The sequence below is a fragment of the Cygnus olor genome, chromosome 4, assembly GCF_009769625.2.
Source record: "Cygnus olor isolate bCygOlo1 chromosome 4, bCygOlo1.pri.v2, whole genome shotgun sequence".
Lineage (NCBI taxonomy): Eukaryota > Metazoa > Chordata > Aves > Anseriformes > Anatidae > Cygnus > Cygnus olor.
The window spans coordinates 4898353-4908701 of record NC_049172.1 but is presented as its reverse complement, the minus strand read 5'-3'; positions in this window follow the sequence as shown (position 1 = coordinate 4908701).

Below are 10349 nucleotides of genomic sequence, written 5' to 3'. Positions count from 1 at the left end.
TTCACTAGAGGATTCTGAGCACCTGTTATTCAGTTTAGTGAATTTCAAATGATGCAGGATAAAGTTAGCTCCAGAACTACTTTTTTAGTAGTAATTAAAAACAAGAACGTGAGTTTACTCTTGTATCTTAAAAAGATACCTTTTTTTCTTTTTACAAAAACATTTGGGCAGAATTAGCTTGACATTGGTACTTTTTTACTTTGCAAGGCTTTGGTTTAAAGCAAGACATAGGCTATTTAGTAATGAATGTGCAAAATAGTTTTCACTACTAAATGTGATATTTCAGAAAAATAAGCTTTCTCTAAAATTGTGCTTTCCTCTCAGATACAGTAATTATATGCGTGTGTATACATATATAAGAAACCTGAAAGAGGCATTTGTAAGGTTGGCTTGCTATTTCAGAAGAGACCTTTTCTCCGTAGCAGATAGGCCACATGGAGGTTCTTAGCTGTTGGGTAGGGAGTTTAATCTATCAGTGTGTGGAATACTGTGCCAGGATGAGCAGAGATGAGATAAAAGACCAAAACTTCACATTCTTCCCCCTAAATCTAGATCAGAATGCATAGTGGTAATTGGCTGAGGCCATTGAATCCAGGTAATCCTGTTGTTTGTTCCTCAGTGAGGAGGCGTGGAATAGGTGGAAGTCTGTTGTTGGGTTCAAGATCATGAAGTACATTTGAATCGGTCAGAAACAGGCTATTAAATAGTCACTCCTGATTTGTATATAAATTACTGAAACTTTGACAGTTTAAAGCTGTCTAGGAGGCTTAAAGAGTGGATAATGACATGAAGGAATAGTCTGTCTCACGTTTCCCTCGATAAACAATATTTCATAGCCCTTTCTGTGCTTGCCACTCCATGTGGAAGTGCACGAGCTACCTTCCATTGCATGTAGTGCTGACTGTTGAAGGATGATCTCCTGGCTGGTCAGTACATAGACTAGAACGTGGTAGTTTACTTCTGCTCTCACCACTCAGCTCTTCCTGATTTTTTTATTAATAGGGGAAAAACAGATTGTGGAAAAAAAAATGAGGATAAAAAGAAGGAAACAGGGGCGTTTGGTTTCCCTCACAGCCTGCTTTTAAAACCTTTAGTCTTCCTTATCCTTTTTGTCAGCAGGCCTCACAGATTTAGAGCATTTGCCCCACTTCCATCAAAGCTTTGAGATGGATGCCTGGCACAGCTTGGAAGCAGCTTGACAGTCAACAGCTGAGGAGTCGGATGTGAGCCCAGCTACTGCAGCTGGGAAGATGGCTCCAGGTTCAGCATCTGGGTCACGTCAGCTGCCAAATGTGCTCCATCTATGGTCATCCTTGCTGCTGGCACAGTTGGGGAGAAAATGGGAGCACAGCAAACTTTACAGAAAGGGTTGAAAGCAGAATCCTAATTGGACTGGAGAGGAATGCCCTGCTTGGGGGACTTACGGAGTATAAAGTGCAAGAGGCAGCAGTAAAGTTTGATCCAAAGAGGAATTAAGCGTGGTTTAGAAGTTCAAATTTGGCTATGGTCTAAAAAATGAAATACTCTTCATTGATGGCACTGAGCACAATACTACTTGCGCGTGGGACAACAGTAACATATGCCTGTTTGCTGAGTGCAGACGTCCTGAAGTCTTAAACCCGAGTCTGTTTGCAAAAATTATTGAGCCCCTTCTCTCGCTGTAGAAGACTAATTTTATTAGAAGATACAAATATCAACTTTCAGTATGGATGTGAATGTAGAATAGACACGTGGATGCCTTCTAAATTGTGTGGATCACAGTAGAAATGATCACAGGTTGTTGCTTCCTCCATCCTCTGTTGGGGGGACTTGCAGAGAACATCACCTGGGAGAGTTTAGTTGGGAAAACAGCACTGCCCAATAATTTATTGTATGTTAACTGTCTCTTGATATAGTTTAGCCCCCGGAAATGAGTAGCTGCCTTGCAGTGAGTAGCCCAGCTCTGTCCAGATGGGAGCTTTGTGAGCCTATGCCGTATTTTACACAGGAAGAAGTGCTTACAGAGCAACTAGAGGAAGCAATGTGAAAAGGTATCCTTTTTCTTTCCTAGACAAGTGGGATTTTTTTCCGGACCATTTGACCCAAGGGTTTTGGAGTGTCAATGCAAATGTCCTTCAGAAACCAGTTGTTACAAGTGGCAGGCTATTTACAAGACTAGAGTTAACTCCAGCACCTAGCAGTGGATCTTCACCTCTGCCAGAGTCCAGAGCTCCAACAGTGAATCAGACCTCTGTGAAACATGGCTTGAAATTGAGATTCAGAGTTCTTGTTTTGTTTTCATTTATTTCTCAGTGCCCTGTTTGGTTCTTCTCACAATGTTTGTTCTGTGGTTAAGGCTCTTTTCCCTCTTTCAGGTACCTCTGAAAGCTTGAGGTTTGTCAATCAATCTCTTCAGTAGCTATAAATTACTAGATGTTTATCAGTCTGGAGAAGAACAAGCAAAAATCTTTGTATGCAGCTAAGTGCAGAGATATGATTGTCAGGTTAAATCTGTACTTGCTGTTAGGATTAGAAGGGAATTTGAAAACTAGACGTTTTAAGTGTTCCTGCCCAGACAGTTGTCCTGTGCATTCCTGGCTGTGCCAGCCTTTGGTCAGTAAAGCTTGTGTCCATTTGGATAGATAGATGGCTGATGGTTATTGCAAATGTTCATACTAATGATTTTTATTAAGCAATCAGCACGTAATTGCCAAAATTTAATGCATGCTTGTCATTCCTCCATCCAGAGAGAGCCACTTTGCAGTAGAAAGCAGCTTTAGAGATGTGGGTGAACCAGAACCAGTCTTTGTTGTTTGCGGTGACCAATGTTCCTTAAAAGCTTGTGCTGACGTTTTTGGAGCTGAGTTTTCAAAAGAGGCAGAGCGGCAGTAGTCTTCTTGCCCCTGTAGCTATGGTACAGGTGGCTTTACTTTTCTAACGAGTACCACAGCAGCGATTCACAACTCAGTGTTTTTATTCACTACAGTTTGCAACCACATGAGCAATTATGAAACTGATCTGAATGATTCCTATTTCTCTGTGCTTTTTGGAAGAGCTGAGAACAGCAATAAAAGCAGATGCTGTGAGTACTTTTGAGAGCTAGATCTTTTCTGTTATGTGTTCTTCAGTAGCTTTTCCTGTTGTTCATAGCCAGAGGGAAGTGGCATTTAGCCTTCTGCTGAATTTTGTTAGAGAAGGGTTAAGTAGAGGCACAATCTGGTAATTTAAAAAAATCATCAAAGATGATTTGTAGAAAGATCTCTGTTGAATTTGATGATATTCTCAAAAGTTCATGATAAAACTGAAATTCCCTTTTATGTGCCATTTTCTTACCCACTATATTTCCCCATTTATAAATGTAGTGCTATGCAGAGTATGAAATTAAACGTACGTGTTCACAGAATCTCAGAACGGTATGTAATGAGGTCTGGGGTTGTTGCTGATATTATATTAATCAGATTTAGGCTTTTATGCCCACAGAGCAGCTTTGCACTTGTTCAGTTTCTGCTTCTGTTTTATTCCCTTAGAGGTTTTCTGTTTTATTTTCTGTATATTGCAAATAACTCACAGCAATGCATTCTTTGCACAGAAACCAGCACCATAAAGCTGTGGAAGCAGGCTGGATTTTTTTGGTTGCTTCTGGGATAGGAACAATACAAAGCCCCAAACCTAGTTATTAAAGGAGCCATTTCTTTTGCTGTGCGGATGCCTTTTTGCATAAGGCATCAGAATGAGGCATGATGCCAGGTTTTGTTTCCAGCCTTGGTCAGATGCTGTAGGTTGGCCAGGGCACAGGAGGATATTTTAGCACGAGGCTTTTGCTTGGGGGCACTAAGGAACTTGTCGCTTATTTTGGCTGTTTCAGGCTGCCAGATAACAGGATTTTTTCCGAGCCTGTTGTTCACTGCTGCTTTGTTTGGTGTATCTCTGTCCTGCCTGGTAACAGTTTCTGCTATTCTGGTCCCATTTTTCTTCCAGCAACCACTTCTAGGGTGGTTTTCTGTAAATGCACAAACCCTTACAGTATTTGCTAGTTAAAGAATGCAAAATTTTTGTCATTAGTAACCTAAACCCCCCATTTGGAGTCCTGGCTTCAGCAACAAAAATCTTGTGGATTAACCACTTTCACCAGCAAGAGGCTTTCTGATGAGCTGTGGGAAGAAGTGTATGCTTGGTGGTAGGTCTACGGTAAACAGCTGGAATTTGCATGTGGCAAATTAGCACCAAGTAACCCCCCCCCTTTTTTTTTTTTACTTAATTATTCTTGCATCATCAAATGAATCTATTAAATGTTTGTGCAACAGAAATTGGTAAAACCACACGTTTACAATAAGTGGTTCTTGATTGTGCACAGACTGAGATTTGTCTGCTCTGGTGCTGGCAGGGTCTGTGTAAGTAACATAACGATCTGCGACCTGAGGAAGGGAGTGCTCTGTTCCCTGACTCCTCCTCTCCATGCAGTGATGCCCTGAGCTGGATTGAAGCACTCCAGCCACTGGAAACACTTGCTTACACTCTGAATCTTCAACTACTTTACATTAACTTTGCGACCTGCTGTTTTGAGTCCTACAAAGCTGCAAACATAAGCAGGTGTAAGATATACTGCATTTGTATTTCATAGGCCTTTTTAATTGTTGGTTTTCTCTAAAGAGTTTGTAAAAGGTAGATGTTTCTGACACGTATTTCTCTGAAGACAACAGGAGGACTAATGCGTTCCTTTCAGCTGATGTTGCAGGTTTTTTTTCTTTGCAATTTAGGGTGAGATTTCTGAAAGCCTTTTGTTTCAGTTGGAAGCCCAGTGATGTTTTCGAGAATGTCTAAGCAGGTGAGGCATCTAGTTTCCAGTGATTTTTCTTTTGAGCACTGAAATGCCTCTCAGAACTTCAAGAAGTATTTATTTAAGAGTCTGATCTTGGGGGTCTTGGTTTTATTTAAATCTTGAACTTAATCCTCAAAAGAATGTGGAATACTAGAAGAGAACTGGCGTGGATTTCTATGACGTTTCCCCACCCCACCCCTGCCCTAGTTGTGAGAGAATGTAAAAGAAACCAGCAATTTTCGGCCTTTTCCTCCTCTGTTTGCTGCTTATCTACTTTCTTGAACAGAGTCAGTTACAGGAACAGAACTCCTCTCAGGCTGCTAATTAATAATTTCAGACAGTAGCAATCAGAACTTGCATCTAACAGTCAGAAAAAATACTTCCTCCTGTTTTCTTCACTTTCTTTTGAGCCATAGGGTTGTCACTACTCCTAATGGATTAATTTCAGGATGCTATTATGAAGCATCAGAAGGAAAGCAGCAAAAGTTAAGCACGCAAATAATGTTTTAAGTGCCTAAAAAAGTTTGTGTAAGTATTATTTGAAGAAAGAGTGTGGTAAAGTAGGCTACAGAGGGGTAAATGCTTCATTGAGAGCTGATTTGCATGAGGCTGTAGGTTCTGAATTGCAGTCAGGGTGCGTTTGGGGAAATGGCAGTGTCTGTGAAGAGAGATCTATGATAAGCATTTAAACAGCTTGCTTTAGGAGACAAGATACTGAAGTTAATTCCTTCAGCACTAGAGGTAAGGTTTTTAAAGTGGTAAAATTTCCTTTTAAAAATGAGAGATAATACGAGATTGGGGAAAAAGATGCTGTTAATTTCACAGAAGTGGTTTTCCTGATACCATCTCCTTTTTTTTTAATTTATTTTTTTAAACAAAAACATTAATTGGGACTGAGGAGGAAGTGTTTCTCTTTCTTAGAGACATTGCGTTTTATTTTTGGCTAAGGCTAAAAGCTATTGTTGCCTAAGTTGACACTAAACTGGCAAATTATGAACTGAAGCCAGTATTGTTACTTGGATCTAAATTTGTAAGAAGGTTCAGTTGTCTTAGAATAAAAATTGAGTGTGTAGTTTACCTCAAGACCGGCATTACACTCCACAAATTATTTGACAAATTTGTAGCTGAAAAAAATTGTTTAGCTTATTGGCATGTGGCATTTAAAATAGCATGTTTGTGGTAGGGAAGAATAACGGTAAATAGTGAGAAATAGAGAATCATAGAATATACTGAGTTGGAAGGGACCCAGAAGGATCATCAGGTCCAACTCCTGGCTCCACACAGGACCACCCCAAAATTAGACCATGTGTCTGAGAGCTTTGTCCAAGGGCTTCTTGAACTCCGGCAGGCTTGGTGCTATGACCGCTGCCCTGGGAAGCCTGTCCCAGTGCCTGACCACCCTCTGGGTGAAGAACCCTTTCCTAACACCCAGCCTGACCCTCCCCTGTCCCAGCTCCATGCCGTTCCCTTGGGTCCTGTCGCTGTCCCCAGAGAGCAGACTCAGCGCCTGCCCCTCCGCTCCCCTCGTGAGGGAGCTGCAGGCCGCCATGAGGCCTCCCCTCAGCCTGCTCTGCTGTGGGCTAAACAAACCAAGGGCCCTCAGCTGCTCCTCATATGTTTCGTCCTCCAGACCCTTCACCCACATTAGTTGCCCTCCTTTGACACTCTCTAATAGATTTATGCCCTTCTGTTACTGTGGCACCCAAAACCTCACACAGTGCTCGAGGTGAGGCCGCACAGTGCAGAGCAGAGTGGGACAATCCCTCCCCTCACCTGGCTGGCAGCACTGGGCCTGGAGCCCAGATCCCTTTCTGCGGGGCTGCTCTCCAGCCTCCTGTCCCCCAGTCTGTACGTAAGGCTGGGGTTGCCACATCCCAGGTGCAGAATTCATCAAGGCCTCTCTGCAAGGTCTTTCTACCCTCAAGAGAGCCAGCAGCTCCTCCCAATTTAGTGTTGTCCCCAAACTTACTCAGTATACCTTCAAGTCCTACATCCAAGTAATTTATGAAAGCATTAATGAGAACTGGTCCTAAAATACGTCAAATGATCATATGATAGACATGATCTTCACCTGCAGGTTCAGTGTTTTTTGGCAAAGGACAGAACTTTTCTTCAGTGGCAGCTAACATTAGAAGGCGGAGAGCTTCCAGTGAAGACTGTAATTTTGAAAAATAGCTGTTATTTTAGGGAGTAACTGTTGCAATGACAGAGAAGACTAGGCATAGGTATGGCTGGTATTGGCTTGACTTAGAATTTTGTTTTAAGTCATGTGGGAGTAGCACAAGCCAGCTAGCGCTTAGCTTAGTTTGCAACTGATTTATATCAAAACTGTGAATTAGTTTAAATTTGCTAAAATTGAATTGTCAGTCTAAAAACTGAGAGTCCATGCAGCACATTATCCTGCTTGAAGTGTAGCAGTTTGCTAAGGCTTGCTTGCTTATGGAACTAGCTTTTTTTTTATTTTAAACTAATATTCCACATAAGTTTTGGCTACTGGCAGGGAAGGAGAGATGTTTTCTCTGTTTTTGCAGGGGAGGAAGTTATTTTGGAGATGCTGCTGGATCAGCTGAGGGGTAGAGAAAGAGGTAACAAAATTTGAACTTTGACATGGCAGCTGGAAATCTAGCATTTGTTAAAGGATTTTAGATACCTTTAGCTAGAACTGATTTCAAGATGTGAATTAACAAGGACATCAGTCAGCCCCAACTGTGTACGGTCCAAAGATCTTTGTGGATTTTCCTGTCCTGTTTAAGATTTGTCACATCTATAAATTACACAAATTAGCCAAGTACTGGCAGTAGTGCCTACCAAAAAATGTATTAATACAGTAAAGGTGCAGGTGAAAATGTGCTGCCTGGTCTTTAGTGTTCAGCAGTCATAGTAATAATAGGTAGCAGTCACTGATGTTACATTTATCCCATTCTTTTCTGCTAGATGTTATTTCTGCTTAGTTACAACCCGCAATCAGAGTATGTCTCTTCACACTTCCCTGGGTTCATGGAAGAGTAATGCTACAACAGAAATACATTAGGGGAAATACTTAAATCCACAGCCGTATTCTTACTCTGTTCTCTTACTATTCCCTAAGTTGTTACCATTGCCTCTAAAAGTGAGGTAACTCCCCAAAAAATGATGGTAGGTTAAGCTAGCGAGACAGCTGTTGAAGTTAGGTGATCTGAAGAATTCTTTGAATGTAGGGTAATATAATATATTCCATGTTTATGTAAGTGTGTGGTAGCAGTTATAACTACCTCTTTAGTGCAGTTGTATGCATCTCATTTATGATATTCTGTAATTCTTCCATCTGCAGTTTATAGTTATATCATCATATCTGATCCTCACAATGTATCTGTGAGCTAAGGGAGTGCCATTCCTAGAATGAATTTGAGGAACAGATAATGCAAGGAATTTTTTTCTTAAACTGACTTGAAAATAGTCTTTTTTTCTATTCTGTCATCAAATGGTATTTATTTCCAAACTGGACTGGATGAAGGTACAGAATAGGTGTTAGACCTGTGCTAGATTTGAAGTCCATCTCTTTATGCTCATGGGAAACAGAGCGTCAGGTCACTGGAAAGGACAGACTGCTTCCCAGTGGAAGAAGGCACTCAGCAGTGCAGAGAAGTCCCAGCTGCCCATGAAGATAGGGCAGGAGCAGAGCAAAAGATGGAGAAAAGTGGGAGGACAGAGAAACCCTAGAGCAGGAGTGAAATGGAATGGACCAGAAGAAAGAGAGAATCAAGTGCCTGGATATTGAGAAATCTATTTGCCATTTTATTTCAGTAAGTAATTTCAGCAAATTTACACTTAAAAAAAAAAAAAATCACAGAGTAACTGATTGAGAGTACCACATAGGCAGAATGGAAAGCTTAGTGGTTAACTGAGTGGTGTTAGTGGTGTTAGTTCTGAGTCATGCAGTTACACCAGGCTCACACAAATGGAAACTTTTAAGCCATATGTCAAAATGTGCCTTACAAAATCTGAACTTTCATACGGTGACTACAAACGCTGATTGTTAAATCTGTTGAGGGACCTTGGGTTAAGATGCTTTCACTATGAATTCTTTTGGGACATTGCGCTAAAAAGTTGGGTAGAGTTTGAGCTAGCAGGTTTTTTACAGGCCTGAAAAAAGCAGTGGACAGTCTGTGCTTCCTCAGGCACGGTTCGTTTGCAAATACAATTACTACCTGTATAATTTAGGATTGCAGGGGAGAGGAAGAAGTTACTACTGGTGATTTTATTCATGGCAAAATAAAACAGGTGTCACAGGCGGAGAGAATAAGGAAACATATTTCATGGTAGTAAAAGAAGCAACTAGATTTTAAGAATCTTGTCCATCTCAGGCTTTGAAACTTTGTATGAATCAAGCATTGTAGCCACTGTCATGCCCTGGTGCATCCTGTCTCCTCTTTGTTACCCAGCACCTCACCTTCACAGGCAAGTTCTGGGAAAAACTAACCCTTACGTAGCATGTTGCTTGTCAGGATCTGAGTCCTTGTTTCTGTGACTTTTTCTCTTTGAAGAAGACATAGCTGGTACTACCTCAGTGTAATTAATATCCTGCAGGACTTTTCAGTCAGTTTTCACGGCTGTGGGAAATCAGTCCAAAGAGTTGCTTCTCTGAGTGTCTTGACCATCTTTAAGTTGTGGAGTATGTTATTTTTCTTATTCTGCTGAAGATTTTATTTTGTCGCCATTACCTTTCAAGGCACAGTGAATAGGGTAGACCAGTTTCTTGGGTGAGTTGCTCTTCTGGTATTTGATAGATGGAAGTTTTACTTCTAATTCTCCTGGTTCATGTTGGTATTCCAAAGCCGAGAGGGATGAACAAACCTGTCACTCATTTGGATATGGTGGGTTTCCCTGAAGTAGGATCAGTGAGTTTATCATACTATGTTTACAGCATGTCACTCACAGTAAGAAAACCTTAGTATCCCAGGTCAGGTAAGCAGTGGCTATTATCTCCTCCTTATTTCTGTGGCTCAGTGAAGTTACGGTTACTGCAGGAAGAGCGTGCAAGCCAGAGAGAAGATGGCATCTAAAGCCTGCAGAGTCAAGGTAGGAGTATTTACCTGGGAGGATGGAGAGCAGAATTTTAGTTCTTTCTTTGACCTGGCTGAAAGCTGCTGCTTAAGCGGTTCATTTCCCATATTTGTGGCAGATACATATCTATTACTGGGGCTGCAGACTCCTTTCCTTTCCTTTCCTTTCCTTTTCCTTCCTTTCCTTTTCCTTCCTTTTCCTTCCTTTTCCTTCCTTTTCCTTCCTTTTCCTTCCTTTTCCTTCCTTTTCCTTCCTTTTCTTTTCCTTCCTTTTCTTTTCCTTCCTTTCCTTTTCCTTCCTTTTCCTTCCTTTTCCTTCCTTCTTTCCTCCTTTCCTTCCTTTCCTTCCTTTCCTTCCTTTCCTTCCTTTCCTTCCTTTCCTTCCTTCCTTCCTTTCCTTCCTTCCTTCCTTTCCTTCCTTTCCTTTCCTTCCTTCCTTTCCTTTTCCTTCCTTTCCTTCCTTTCCTTCCTTTCTTCCTTCCTTCCTTTCCTTCCTTTCCTTCCTTTCC